At 49.3% G+C, this 12,523-nt stretch overlaps 1 pseudogene; it reads right to left on the bottom strand.

Annotated features, from left to right (window-relative positions):
* Window positions 1–1,090: 1,090 nt before the first annotated feature.
* On the bottom strand, window positions 1,091–4,149 carry LOC123181437 (cell division control protein 48 homolog E-like; annotated as a pseudogene).
* Window positions 4,150–12,523: the final 8,374 nt, after the last annotated feature.

The following is a 12,523-nucleotide window of genomic DNA, read 5'->3' as shown; positions in this document are numbered from 1 at the left end:
GGAAACGGGATGAGGCGAAGACATGCACGCCGGCGGATCTTACCCAGGTTCGGGGCTCTCCGAGGAGATAACACCCCTAGTCCTGCTCTGCGGGGTCTCCGCATGATCACTAGATCGGTAAAGGGTAGCTACAATCGCTCCTAGAGCTGTTGGGATCAAGGGAGAAGAAGAACAAGGCTAGCTCTTGCTTCCCTTTATCTATGGTGTGTGTGTTATCAGGGATCGAACCCTTTGCATGGGTGCTCCGGGGGGTTTATATAGGCCTACCCCCGGGGGTACAATGGTAATCCGACTGGGAACTGGCCCCAGCCGTCAGTGTCTATGCCTGCCGGCTTCTCCGCCGGCTGGTGGGTCCCGCCGGCTGCCGGCTCCTCGGTCGACAGGCCGGCCCCACTGCCTAGGGTCTTGTCCGCGGCTGCTTACTGTAGCCGCGCCTCTGATGACGAGGGCTTGGTCGAGGTAAGCGTGGCTACAGTGGCCCGCATCGGGGGCTATCACTGTAGCCTTACCTCGTCTTGTCTCCTTAATGGGGCTCCTGCTTCGAGGAAGGGAGTCGCCGGCTTCTGGAGGCCGGCTATGCTCCTGGCCGACTAGGAAAAGCCGGGCCGCCTTCACGCCTCTCTCTGGCTGAAGGGGCCCGCGGTCCTTGGGCCGTACAGGAGGGGGTCGTGGATGACGTCGCGGCTGGCGTGGCTACAGTGCCGGGCCGCACGGGAGACATCCACCCCGTACGGCCTCCTGTAGCCATGCCTGCCTCGGGCTTCAGGGGTCGTGGGCCGCACTGTGGTCACGCCCCGTCAGGGCGTCGTTATGTAGGAGTGGTTGTAGTCTTGGCCGGCTTCTAGGAGTCGGCGTCCTTCTTGGCCGGCTTCTTGGAGTCGGTGAGGCCGGGTCGCCTTCCGGGAGTCGGCCTTAGTGGTAGCCGGCCGGGGAAGGCGGTCCAAATGCTTGGAGTGCTTGAAGTCCCAAAGGCTTGATAAATTCTCTGAAGAACCAGGGGTAGTCGGTTAGGCTACCCGTGGTCATTTACCCCGACAAAAGGGCAGTATAACAGAAGGTTTATTATCAATGACACTGAAAGTAATTGGACTATAACTTTAAAAGAGAAAAATATCACACACAATGATGCTAATAACCCTGATGCAACCTGTAGAGAACAAGAGAATTGTAGCACACGCCAATGGATATATCCTTGTCACACAGACTGGAATCTTCAGTTTATATATCTCAGAAAATTCAAAAAAAAGTTTATATATCACAACATGCACGTAAAAATAATTACATGGTCTTCCCATTCTTACAGGTGCCAGCATAATATAAATAAGTACAACAAGGAAATTACTAAATTGGGCTAAGTTGCACAGCAGACGATTTAACTGTACAAATCATCGTCTTCAGCTGCCGTGGCAGCGGATGCAAAAGGATCGGTCGCAGCGGTTGCACCTGCTGCCGGCTGGTCAGGGAATCAGAACTCGCTACCGAAACCACGGGACTGCTGCAGTGTCTGAGCAAAGGCCTGGTATTTGCGAATATCAGCATCACTAACACTCCGGCGTGCATACCTCATGCTCTCCTCGAAGTGAGCAGCCTTGATCTCAGCGACCTCGTCCACTTCGTCTTCCTCCATGGCTTCAGGGTTTTCCTTCTGTCGCCTCTCCTTTTCCATGTCCTTCTCAATGTTTTCTCTGATGGCATATTTGCATGCACGCTGGCAGATTTCAGTGATATCTGCACCGCTGAACCCCTGTGTGTATTTGGCGAGAGCATTCAAGTCAACATCTTTGGCCACAGGAGACTTCCTGAGACAGGCTCTAAAGATCTGGTGCCTGGATTCAACATCAGGCAGAGGAATGTAGATAAGTTGATCAAGGCGTCCAGGCCTAAGCAAGGCAGGGTCTATGATGTCTGGCCTGTTGGTAGCACCGATGATGAACACAATTTTCTTTGCATTCATTCCGTCCATCTCGGTAAGAAGCTGATTCAGCACTCTATCAGCGGCACCTCCGGCATCACCAACACTGTTCCCTCTCTGAGTGGCAACTGAGTCAAGCTCATCAAAGAAGAGGACACATGGCGCTGACCCCCTAGCCTTGTCGAAAATCTCACGCACATTGGCCTCACTCTCACCAAACCACATGGGAAGCAGCTCCGGTCCTTTGATGCTAATAAAGTTAGCCTGGCACTCGTTAGCAATTGCCTTGGCCAACAAGGTCTTACCGCAGCCCGGAGGTCCATAGAACATAACACCTTTTGAGGGAGACATACCAAACTTCTCAAATTTCTCCGGATGCTCCACGGGATACTGGACGGTCTCCTGCAGCTCCCTTTTGACGCTCTCCAGGCCACCAATATCCTCCCAAGAGACATTTGGAACTTCAACAACGCTCTCCAGGCCACCAATATCCTCCCAAGAGACATTTGGAACTTCAACAACAGTTTCACGAAGAGCAGATGGTTGCTTGTCCCTAGTGCAATCTTGAAATGGTCGTTCGTGACAGCCATAGAATTCAGTATCTCTGCATCTATGGTGTCATCCTCAAGGTCTATAACATCCATCTTCTCCCGAATGCACTGGAGAGCAGCCTCAGTACAAAGGGCGGCGAGATCAGCGCCGACATACCCATGAGTGTCTCTCGAAACATGCTCCAGTTCAACATCCTCAGCTAGCTTCATGTTTTTAGTGTGAATCCGGAGAACCTCAAGCCGTCCAACTTCATCAGGGACCCCAATGTCGATCTCTCGGTCAAACCTACCAAATCTTCTGAGAGCAGGGTCGATGCTATTTGGGCGGTTGGTAGCACCCATAACAATAACATGTGCACGGGATTTAAGCCCATCCATAAGAGTGAGCAGCTGCGAAACGATACGCCTTTCGACTTCTCCGTTGGTCTTTTCCCTCTTTGGGGCTATGGAATCGATCTCATCGATGAAGATAATGGCCGGCGCGTTCTCCTCAGCCTCCTCAAACGCCTTTCTGAGGTTGCTCTCACTTTCTCCGGCCAGCTTCGACATAATCTCCGGGCCATTGATCAGGAAAAAGAAGGCACCTGTTTCATTAGCCACAGCTCTAGCAATGAGGGTCTTGCCAGTCCCAGGTGGCCCATACAGCAAGATGCCCTTGGGAGGCTTCACACCAATGGACTTGAAAAGCTGGGGATGGCGCAGTGGGAGCTCAACCAGCTCTCTGATCTGGGCCATCTGCTTCCTCACTCCACCGACATCGTCGTAGCCGACGTCGTCCAGCTTCTCCTCGTCCTCCCTCCTGACAGGCTCGCCATCACAGAATATCTCTGTATCAGGTGCAACGATGCAATACTCTGCAGGGTCAGTCTCGACAACTTTGAACTCCACGCTTGTCATTCCGCCTCTCACAAGGAAAAGGTCCCCTTTTGTGACGGGTCGATAGGCTTCGAGAAAGTATGGTTTCAGGAAGGCATCGAACATGCTTCCGGTGATTCCTTCGACCGTGTCGTCGACGGGAAGTATGTGCACGCGATTCCCGAATTTGACGTCCGGGCACTGATGAACAGAGACGACGTCGCCGAGCCGGACCCTCAGGTTCTTCCTGACGACCTTGTTCATCCGGATCTTGGTCTTGTCGCATGTGTCGTCTGGGAGCGCAATGCAGACCGTGTCTTTCCGCTTCTTGCCCTTGAGCAGGAGGGTGTCGCCGCAGAAGAGCTGCAGCCTGTCCATGGTGTCCGGGTGCAGAGCGACGGCGGAGTTCTCGTCGCCGGTGGCCTCGTCGACCACCAGCCGGTTCGGCGACTTCTTTCTCTCGAGAATCGCCATGGAGTAGTCCTTCTTCCCGCTCGCATCGGAGGAAGAGGGCTCGCCGTGGATCGCCATGGGATGGGACGCGGATTCGAGATGCTCGACTCGATTCGATTCGATTCAATTCGGCGCGCTAAGTTTCGTGGCGTCGTGGTGCGATGTGAGGAGGAACTCGAGGGGATCAGCTTACCTTTATAGCTTCCTCCTCCATGGAGCAGGGGATTGGTTCCGACTTCGTTCTCGAATCGAAGTCGCGGTACAAGTCTGAGCTGAAAAGGAAGAGGAGTCGGGCACTAGGCGGACTCGGCCTTCTTCAGCCATGGGGACTGGGGAGAGGGAAACGGTGGAGGTGGACTCGGCGGGAGACAGAAAAGCGGTGGCCTCTGATGGATAGCGTTGGCATTTTGGAGATTGTTTTGAGCTTACTAGCTCTCTTAGGCCGTTAGCATTCACAGCCGTCAGATCTTCGGTTTTACATGTTTTTTTTAAAAGAGGGAATATATTAATATGAAGCAGATACCAATTACACCCGGCCTCTGCACCAACAAGATGTATAAAAACATCCAGAATGCACACAACCAAGAAAGAAAATGAAAAGAGAAAAAAAAGAAAAGAAAAAAAAAAGACCCTGCCATGATGGCCAATCACCCGCAGTAGCAGCACTCTAACCACCACCAAAGACAACACTCAGACTACAAAGAAGGTTCTCCAAAAACAACGCCCACAAGAAGGAAATAATGCACAAGCATTATCGTTGCCCGATCAAAGATCATAGGTTTTCACCCTGCAGAAAGACCGTGTTTCCAAAACAATGCCTTCAACAAGGTCACTGCCAGACACAACTAATAGTGGCCAGACCTTGGGTTTTCACCCTGAAAATCACGACTCGATACTCAAAGAGCACCACCAACAAAGAAGTCCTCCAATGCTGCCGCCCCATTTGCGGAGGCTACTACTACAAGTCACATATCACCAGGCTCACAGGAACTCGTGCCCGATCTGGACGGGAACATACCCCACAAGCCAAGTCTGAACAACTTCCTGTGAAGCAAAGTCTTCATCGCATCTAAGACCCCGCCTTCGCCACTTGCCAGTCCTCCAATCACGCCATGACATTCTCCTCATGTGTTGATCCCTTGGAAATCTTGGTGCAGACATGTTCCAAGGTGTCAACAAAAACAAAGCTTCGCAATACCTCGATAAATCTGGTTATGCTGATGATGCGGGTGCACACGACCGGCCCCTCTCCAATCAATGTGTCCAAAGAGCGTCATATACGCATGTCTTTGTTTCCTTCGAAGAAGAAGCCCGGAACTCGCTGATGGGTAGATCAAAGAGGGCTGGTCAACCACCATTGCTTCGACATGCCGCCACACCGGAGCCGCCACCGTAGCTCGAAGGGAGGAACCCCCGGAGGCGAGGAGACCCACTGCACGTGGCAGGCTCGAAAGCCCCGGCTAGCCTGCCCGCAACCCTCGCGTCCACATGCCCATCCAGTAGCACCAGTAGCATGGCTGGGCTGCGTGTGCAGGAATGGGCCAATAAACGGCGCCAAGGCACGCCGCAGCACCACAGGATAGGGCGCATCAGGTGGAGAGGCCCCCCTGCCCCGCACCTAGATGGGATCTCGCTCGCAGGAGATGGAGTGAATGCCCCGTGGCGCCGTGACAAGGGACCGCTGAGGACGCCGCAGCACACACCGGACCGGACGCAGCCGCCGTAGAGAGCCATCCCAGCCGCAGCACGATGCAATCTGAGGGAAAAAGGGGAGGAGGTGCAGAGTTAGACAGAGACGAATCCGCCCCGCCGTCGCCATCCCGGGACCCGGCACGGCTTCACTGGTCAGCCCTCCGGCGGCGGCGACGCGGGGTTTGGCGAAGGGAGGCCTTCCGGCGACGCGATGGCCGAGGTTCCCCTGTGCCGTCCAGGGAGGACGACGCGGGCACTAGTAGAAAACAGGGCTTTGGTTCCGGCCTGGCCAGCCCATTAGTCCCGGTTCTGCACGAACCGGGACCCGTGGGGGCCATTCGTCCCGGTTCATGAGCCCAGGGGGCCGGCCGGGGCCTCGTGGGCATTGGTCCCGGTTCGTCTGGACCCATTTGTCCCGGTTCTACGCATGAACCGGGACCAATGGTCCTCGCTCCTGGTCCACATACATTGGTCCCGGTTCGTGCCTAGAACCGGGACAGCGCTTTAGTCCCGGTTCCAGCCACGAACCGGGACAAATGAGTTGCCTATATATACCCCATCGCCGTAGCAGAGCACTCCACAGTGCTCTTTTTTTCTGGCCGGCGAGGGGAGGGCATTTGGGTGCTCTAGCTCACCTCCTATGCACATGAGGTGTTCGATGAAATGCCCGAGCCACACTAGTTAAGCTTTCTCCTCTCGAAGCTCGACCTCCGAGCTCTATTTTTCTCGAGATTTGTCTAGGTTTAGCGGTCTGTCACGTCCCGTCCCCGTCTTCACCGCCGTCGATCGCCCGCGCCGATCTCGTCGCCGGCACCACCGTGGTGAGCCTCCTGTTCTTATCTTCTTTCTGAAAGAAAAAAATTCTTACTTCAGATAGATACTTGTCTAATTTTCTTACTTTTGTTATTCCTTGTTATTATATAGTGTGATGGTTTTGGTATCCGCCCCCGTCGGCCCTCGTCCTGTCTATGATTCGGATGTGGTATATATTATCTTTTTATAACTATTCGGTTCATTTATTGTTTATGACAATTATGTCGACCAACGTGACAGATTTTATTTATCTAGGAGGTGGTTGAACCGGACATTATCGAGAGGTTAAATTTAGTTGAAGAAGAAAACAATTACTTGAAGGAAAAAATAGAAAAAAATTGAGGAGGAGAAGATGATATTGGAGTTGCATGTTGCAGATGTCGTCGATGATCACAAGATCAAGATGGATGCAATACGGTTGAAGATTAGAAAGATTAGAAAATATGCCATTCATACCGAGGCTTGGTATCATTATGCCGTTGGATCATTTGTTACCTTGGTTGTGATTATGATCGCATTTGTTGTTGCATTGAAAGGTTTTACATAGTTTCAATGTATGGTTTAACTAGATGCTCTGGAGAGCTATATGTTGTTCAATTTGAACTATGTATGTACTTTGGTTTAAATGTGATGATGAACTACTATTAATTTGGTCACTTATCTATCCATGTGATTGTCCATTTTGTACACGAAGTGCATCCAGTTTTTTCCATAACCCTCTCAACTTTTTAGCACATGCTGTGTGGGTGAAATGATGATACCATGCCAACTTTCAACCTTTTCATAGTTCATTTGAAATGCTTTTCAATTTCAGGGTCTTATAGCTAAAAAAATCAGTAAATGCATGAAAAATAACAAATGAAGTCAGAAAGGGTTGAAAATGGATGATGTGGCTTTGAATGGAGCATTTTGAACACACAAAAAGTCTGGAGTTCAAATAAGTTCAAAAAAAATGAAATCCCTTTGTAATAGATGAGTTTTCGTCCGAAACCATGATACTTCGAAAGAGATTGTACATTTTGTACATGAAGTGCATCCAGTTTTTCCCATAACCCTCTGAACTTTTTAGCACATGCTATGTGGGTGAAATGATGATACCATGCCAACTTTCAACCTTTTCAGAGTTCATTTGAAATGCTTTTCAATTTCAGGGTCTTATAGCTAAAAAAAATCAGTAAATGCGTGAAAAATAATAAATGAAGTCAGAAAGGGTTGAAAATTGATGATGTGGCTTTGAATGGTGCATTTTGAACACACAAAAAGTCTGGAGTTAAAAAAAATGAAATCCGTTTGTAACAGATGAGTTTCCGTATGAAACCCTGATACTTCGAAAGAGATTGTCCGTTTTGTACACGAAGTGCATCTAGTTTCGAGCACAACTTCGGTTAAGAAACGAGGCCCGAAGAAAAAGTTGCGCTAGGATGAAAGATTTGAGATCACAGCAATCGCGTGCGATGGCCAACCGGTTGAACCCATCCGGACCAAGGAAGCATTTTCTTCTTAGTGCGGGGTTCTTGTTAGGGACAAGATCCCGATCAGCATCCACCAATGGTTTAAGCCTAAGAAGGAAGACCCTGAGGTGTCTTATCTCAACGATATGTAGAAAGAAGATCTTTGGACCGCGCTGAAGGCAAATTTCACCCTACCGCCAGAGGAGGATCCGGAGAAGCCAGTTAAAGAGCAATTGATCAAGTCTCATGCTCTTAAGAAGATGGCAGATCTATTTAAGAGGTGGAAGAATGAGCTGAAAACAGAGTTTGCCGACAAAGAAAAGACACCAGAATTCACCGACCGGTATGAGAAGATCAGAGATCACTATCCCGCATTTGTGGCCCACAAGACATTAGACAAGAGTAAGAAGATGTCAGCAACAAACAAGAAAAATGTAGCAAAGAAGAAGCTTCACCATCGCACGGGGTCAGGTGGCTACCTCAAAGCCCGGCCATTGTGGGCCAAGGCTGAGAATGACCTGCTTCATAAAGGGGTCGAACCAGAGACATTGAACTGGCCAGACCATTGCCGGACTTGGTTCTTCAGGGCTGGCGGAACCTTGGACCCTGTATCAGGGAAGTGCGTTTGGACGGACGACCAACTTGCCATACCCGTCAAGAAGCTTCAGCAGTATATCGATGCAGCGCAGCAAGGGACGTTCGTTCCAGACAGGGAGAACGACGAGCTCACAATGGCCCTCGGGAATCCTGAGCACCCTGGACAGACACGAGGCACGCCAGGCTCCGTTCCATGGAAGGCTGGGTTTTCGGACGTAGGCGGTTACAAATGCCAGGAGAGGAGGAAGAAAGTGGAGCAGACCCAACTCCAGGCGCTGCACGCAAGGGTACAAGCACTAGAGGAACGAGAAACAGTTCGCAGCAAGCGACCTGCCGAAGCTACCCCCGAAGGTACCCCGCCATCTCAGTGGAGAAGCAGCGTGGCTTCCACCGAGCTGCTTCAGCTGGAGCATGTCTTGACAGCTCCTGCTAGCTACCCCGTGGATGCTATCATGGAGTCTCAACATTGCCACCTTATGACGCAATGGTAGAACTTCAAAGTCAAGGCGGCTGTCGGCTCTGTTCGACCTCCTGAACCCGACGCAACTTTTCACTGCCGTCCGATTCTAGAAGGATATGCTAGGGTTACGGTGGACGAAATAACGGCGGGATTTGAGGACCTCGAGCTTGACCACCCTACCGGTGAAGGGGAGACTCGGCTGGGTTCCGCTCTGAAGACTCCATGCCTATGGTGGAAGGAGCTCATCAACCTTCCGAACTGGACGCCTCCTCCTCCTCCTCCGGCGAGTCAGGGCACTCCACCTCCTCCTCCGGCGAGTGATCAGGGCACTCAGCCTCCTTCTCCGGCGCGTGGCGGCACTCCGCCTCCTTCTCCGCCTGCGTCCAGCCTCCTCCTTCTCCGCCTCATCAACAAGGGTGGAAGAGACCCGCCGCTGCTCTGGCTGCTCCGACGCGTCGTAGTCCTTCTCCTCCGCCTCGTAAGCAAGGAAAGAAGACAGCCGCAGCCGCTCCGTCTGCTTGGCCGGCGTCTAGCAGTACAGCCAGAGGCGGGAGGCAATACAGATTCAACCATCTCTCAAGCCTCTAGAGAAGTTACCATACGAGATGACCGTGGAAGAAAATAAGAAGATCGTGGAAGCCGAAGTGAGGGACTACTTTCAGGGGGTGAAAGCAAAGAAACATCCACCTCCGGAGGAGAAGATAGATCGGGTGAAAGCAAAGCGCACTATCGATGCCCTGAAGCGAGCACCACCTTCTCCGCCGCAATCCAACTATGATCGCATTATTGAAAAGTCATTTATCGAAGTGGAGCGGTCAGGAAGTACTATCAGTGATCAAAGGTTAGCAGAACGATGAGCTGGGAAAAAATTGCCCAGCTCGACGAACAAGCGAACCAATCGTGCCCCCCGCTCAAGGTGTTTAGCGATATTGTCGCTAATTATCCGGAGATTTTGCCCAATACCAATCTTGGAGATTACCTGCCCGACGATGTACATTATGATTTCTTGGAGGTGGACGAACACAAATACCATTATGGGAAGCCTCTCGTCAAAGATGAAAGATCTCTAACAACGATGATGCGAAGATTCCATGATTGGTACATGAAAACCTGCAGAGAGTCTGGGGGGATGAATACTTTGACGCTGAGAGTTAAAGAGGAGCATGACCTCGTTGGAATTGAACTGTTGTCTGTTCCATTTGAGGAATTCTTCCAGTTTTTCAATCAAAAGGCCCTCGATATATTAACGGTCACTTGCTACTGTCTGTAAGTACTACTTCTGTCATTAAGTCTCTATATATAGCTCAGCTCTTTCATTGCATGTATATATAATTACCCTCACTATATTATGCAGATTGAAGATCGCCGAATTGAAGAAAAGACAAATCGGTAATATTGGGTTCATTAACACAAATCTCATAGATCAATTTACGATTGAATTTCAAGCCAAAGATACCGAGGCCAACTTTCTACGATCGTTGGTAATAAATCAAAACAAAGATATAATACTCTTTCCTTACAACTTCAAATGAGTGTTACTGTCTTGTGCATATTCGGTTTCCCTTATTAGTTGAGGTTATAGTAATGTAATTGATGAGTTATGCATGCGTGCGCAGGTTCCACTATATTCTCCTAGAGATTAAGTTTGAGCAGGGACTAGTAACCGTCTTAGACTCGAGACAAAAAAATCCCCAGGAGTATGCGGACATGACTGAAATGCTTGAGAAGTAAGTTAAATCGATCATTATCGCACCATATCAGCAACTTTATTCATTTCCTGATATCAAGTAATTGTTTTCTTTGTCTGGCAGGGTTTGGAAAAAATTCACCTCAAAAGCTCCGGGACTGCCGAGGAAGCTGTGATTTATACACCCGAAAGTAAGTACTACTAGCTAGTTCCGCGCATCTCCTAGTGATTCAAGCGCTAGTTTCATCAATACCATTTAGCATGCTTGCTTATCTGTTTGATTGACCTCTATTTCTTGTAAAGTGGTTGTGGCAGGAAGCCGGGAATGATTACTGTGGATACTACATTTGCGAGTCCATCCGCCACACGACCTGTGAGCGGGGCTACTCTAACAAACAATATGAAGTGCGTAAGCAATAATATTCACAATTTTATTTATTTACCATCATTTGTGTTGAGTTTCATTCATTCATATATATGTATTGACCCCCTTCTTCAAATTAGATGTTTCGGATGCGGGATGAAATCCTAACACCAGATCAGATGCGAGAAATTCAAGAGGAATTGGCGGCATTCTTTCTTGACCACGTGATTGATAAATAGGGAGAATACAATGTGGACCCTGAGTTCATATATAATTAGGGGATTATATTGTAAGAGATCTTATATTGTATATATGTAGCCAGTAGCGTCAGACAGATATATGAAGACTTGTTGTTCGACCAATCTCTCGGAGAAGGAGAGGTCGATATTACTTCTCTCTGTATGCATATGTTCATGACGATCTTCTGTTTCCTTCATTTGCTTACTAGCTAGCGTGTCGAGTACTCTCTATACGTATAGTACGTAGCGTCGACCAAGCACGGAGATAAGAGAGGACACTTCTCTCTATTAATTAGCTAGCTAACACAATATATGAAACACCTAAATTAAGCCCCCAAAACCCCCAAAACCCACCCCCTTTCAAAAGAAAAAGAAAAACATCAGCTCCTGCCAGCTGCTGACGTGTGGATGCCTTTTGGTCCCGGTTGGTGCCACCAACCGGGACCAAAAGCCCTCCTGCCTGGGCTCGCCGCAGCGGCCACATGGAGGCCCATCTGTCCCGGTTCGTGTAAGAACCGGGACTAAAGGCCTAGGGCTTTAATAACGACCCTTTAGTCCCGGTTCCTCAACCGGGACAGATGGGCCTTACGAACCGGGACAAATGGCACTTTTTCTACTAGTGGGGGGTCGTTCCTGCTCGGGAGGGATTGACCTTCTTGTTAGTTGTTGATGTTCAATCCACAATTTCATAAAACATTCTTTTTAATGTTGGCAGGAGTGAAGGAAATATGCCCTAGAGGCAATAATAAAGTTGTTATTTATATTTCCTTATATCATGATAAATGTTTATTATTCATGCTAGAATTGTATTAACCGGAAACTTAGTGCATGTGTGAACACATAGACAAACAGAGTGTCACTAGTATGCCTCTACTTGACTAGCTCGTTGAATCAAAGATGGTTAAGTTTCCTAGCCATAGACATGAGTTGTCATTTTATTAACAGGATCACATCATTAGAGAATGATGTGATTGACTTGACCCATTCCGTTAGCTTAGCACTTGATCGTTTAGTATGTTGCTATTTCTTTCTTCATGACTTATACATGTTCCTATGACTATGAGATTATGCAGTTCCCGAATACCGGAGGAACACTTTGTGTGCTACCAAACGTCACAACGTAACTGGGTGATTATAAAGGTGCTCTACAGGTGCTCCGATGGTACTTGTTGAGTTGGCATAGATCGAGGTTAGGATTTGTCACTCCGATTGTCGGAGAGGTATCTCTGGGCCCTCTCGGAAATGCAGATCACTATAAGCCTTGCAAGCAATGTGACTAATGAGTTAGTTGCGGGATGATGCATTACGGAACGAGTAAAGAGACTTGTCGGTAATGAGATTGAACTAGGTATTGAGATACCGACGATCGAATCTCGGGCAAGTAACATACCGATGACAAAGGGAAGGGGGCCTCTCCTACTCCTCCTTCCCTTCCTCTCCTACTCCAAC

Source organism: Triticum aestivum, chromosome 1D (genome assembly GCF_018294505.1).
Source record: "Triticum aestivum cultivar Chinese Spring chromosome 1D, IWGSC CS RefSeq v2.1, whole genome shotgun sequence".
In the NCBI taxonomy this organism is placed as follows: Eukaryota; Viridiplantae; Streptophyta; class Magnoliopsida; order Poales; family Poaceae; genus Triticum; species Triticum aestivum.
This window is presented reverse-complemented; position numbering and strand designations above follow the sequence as displayed.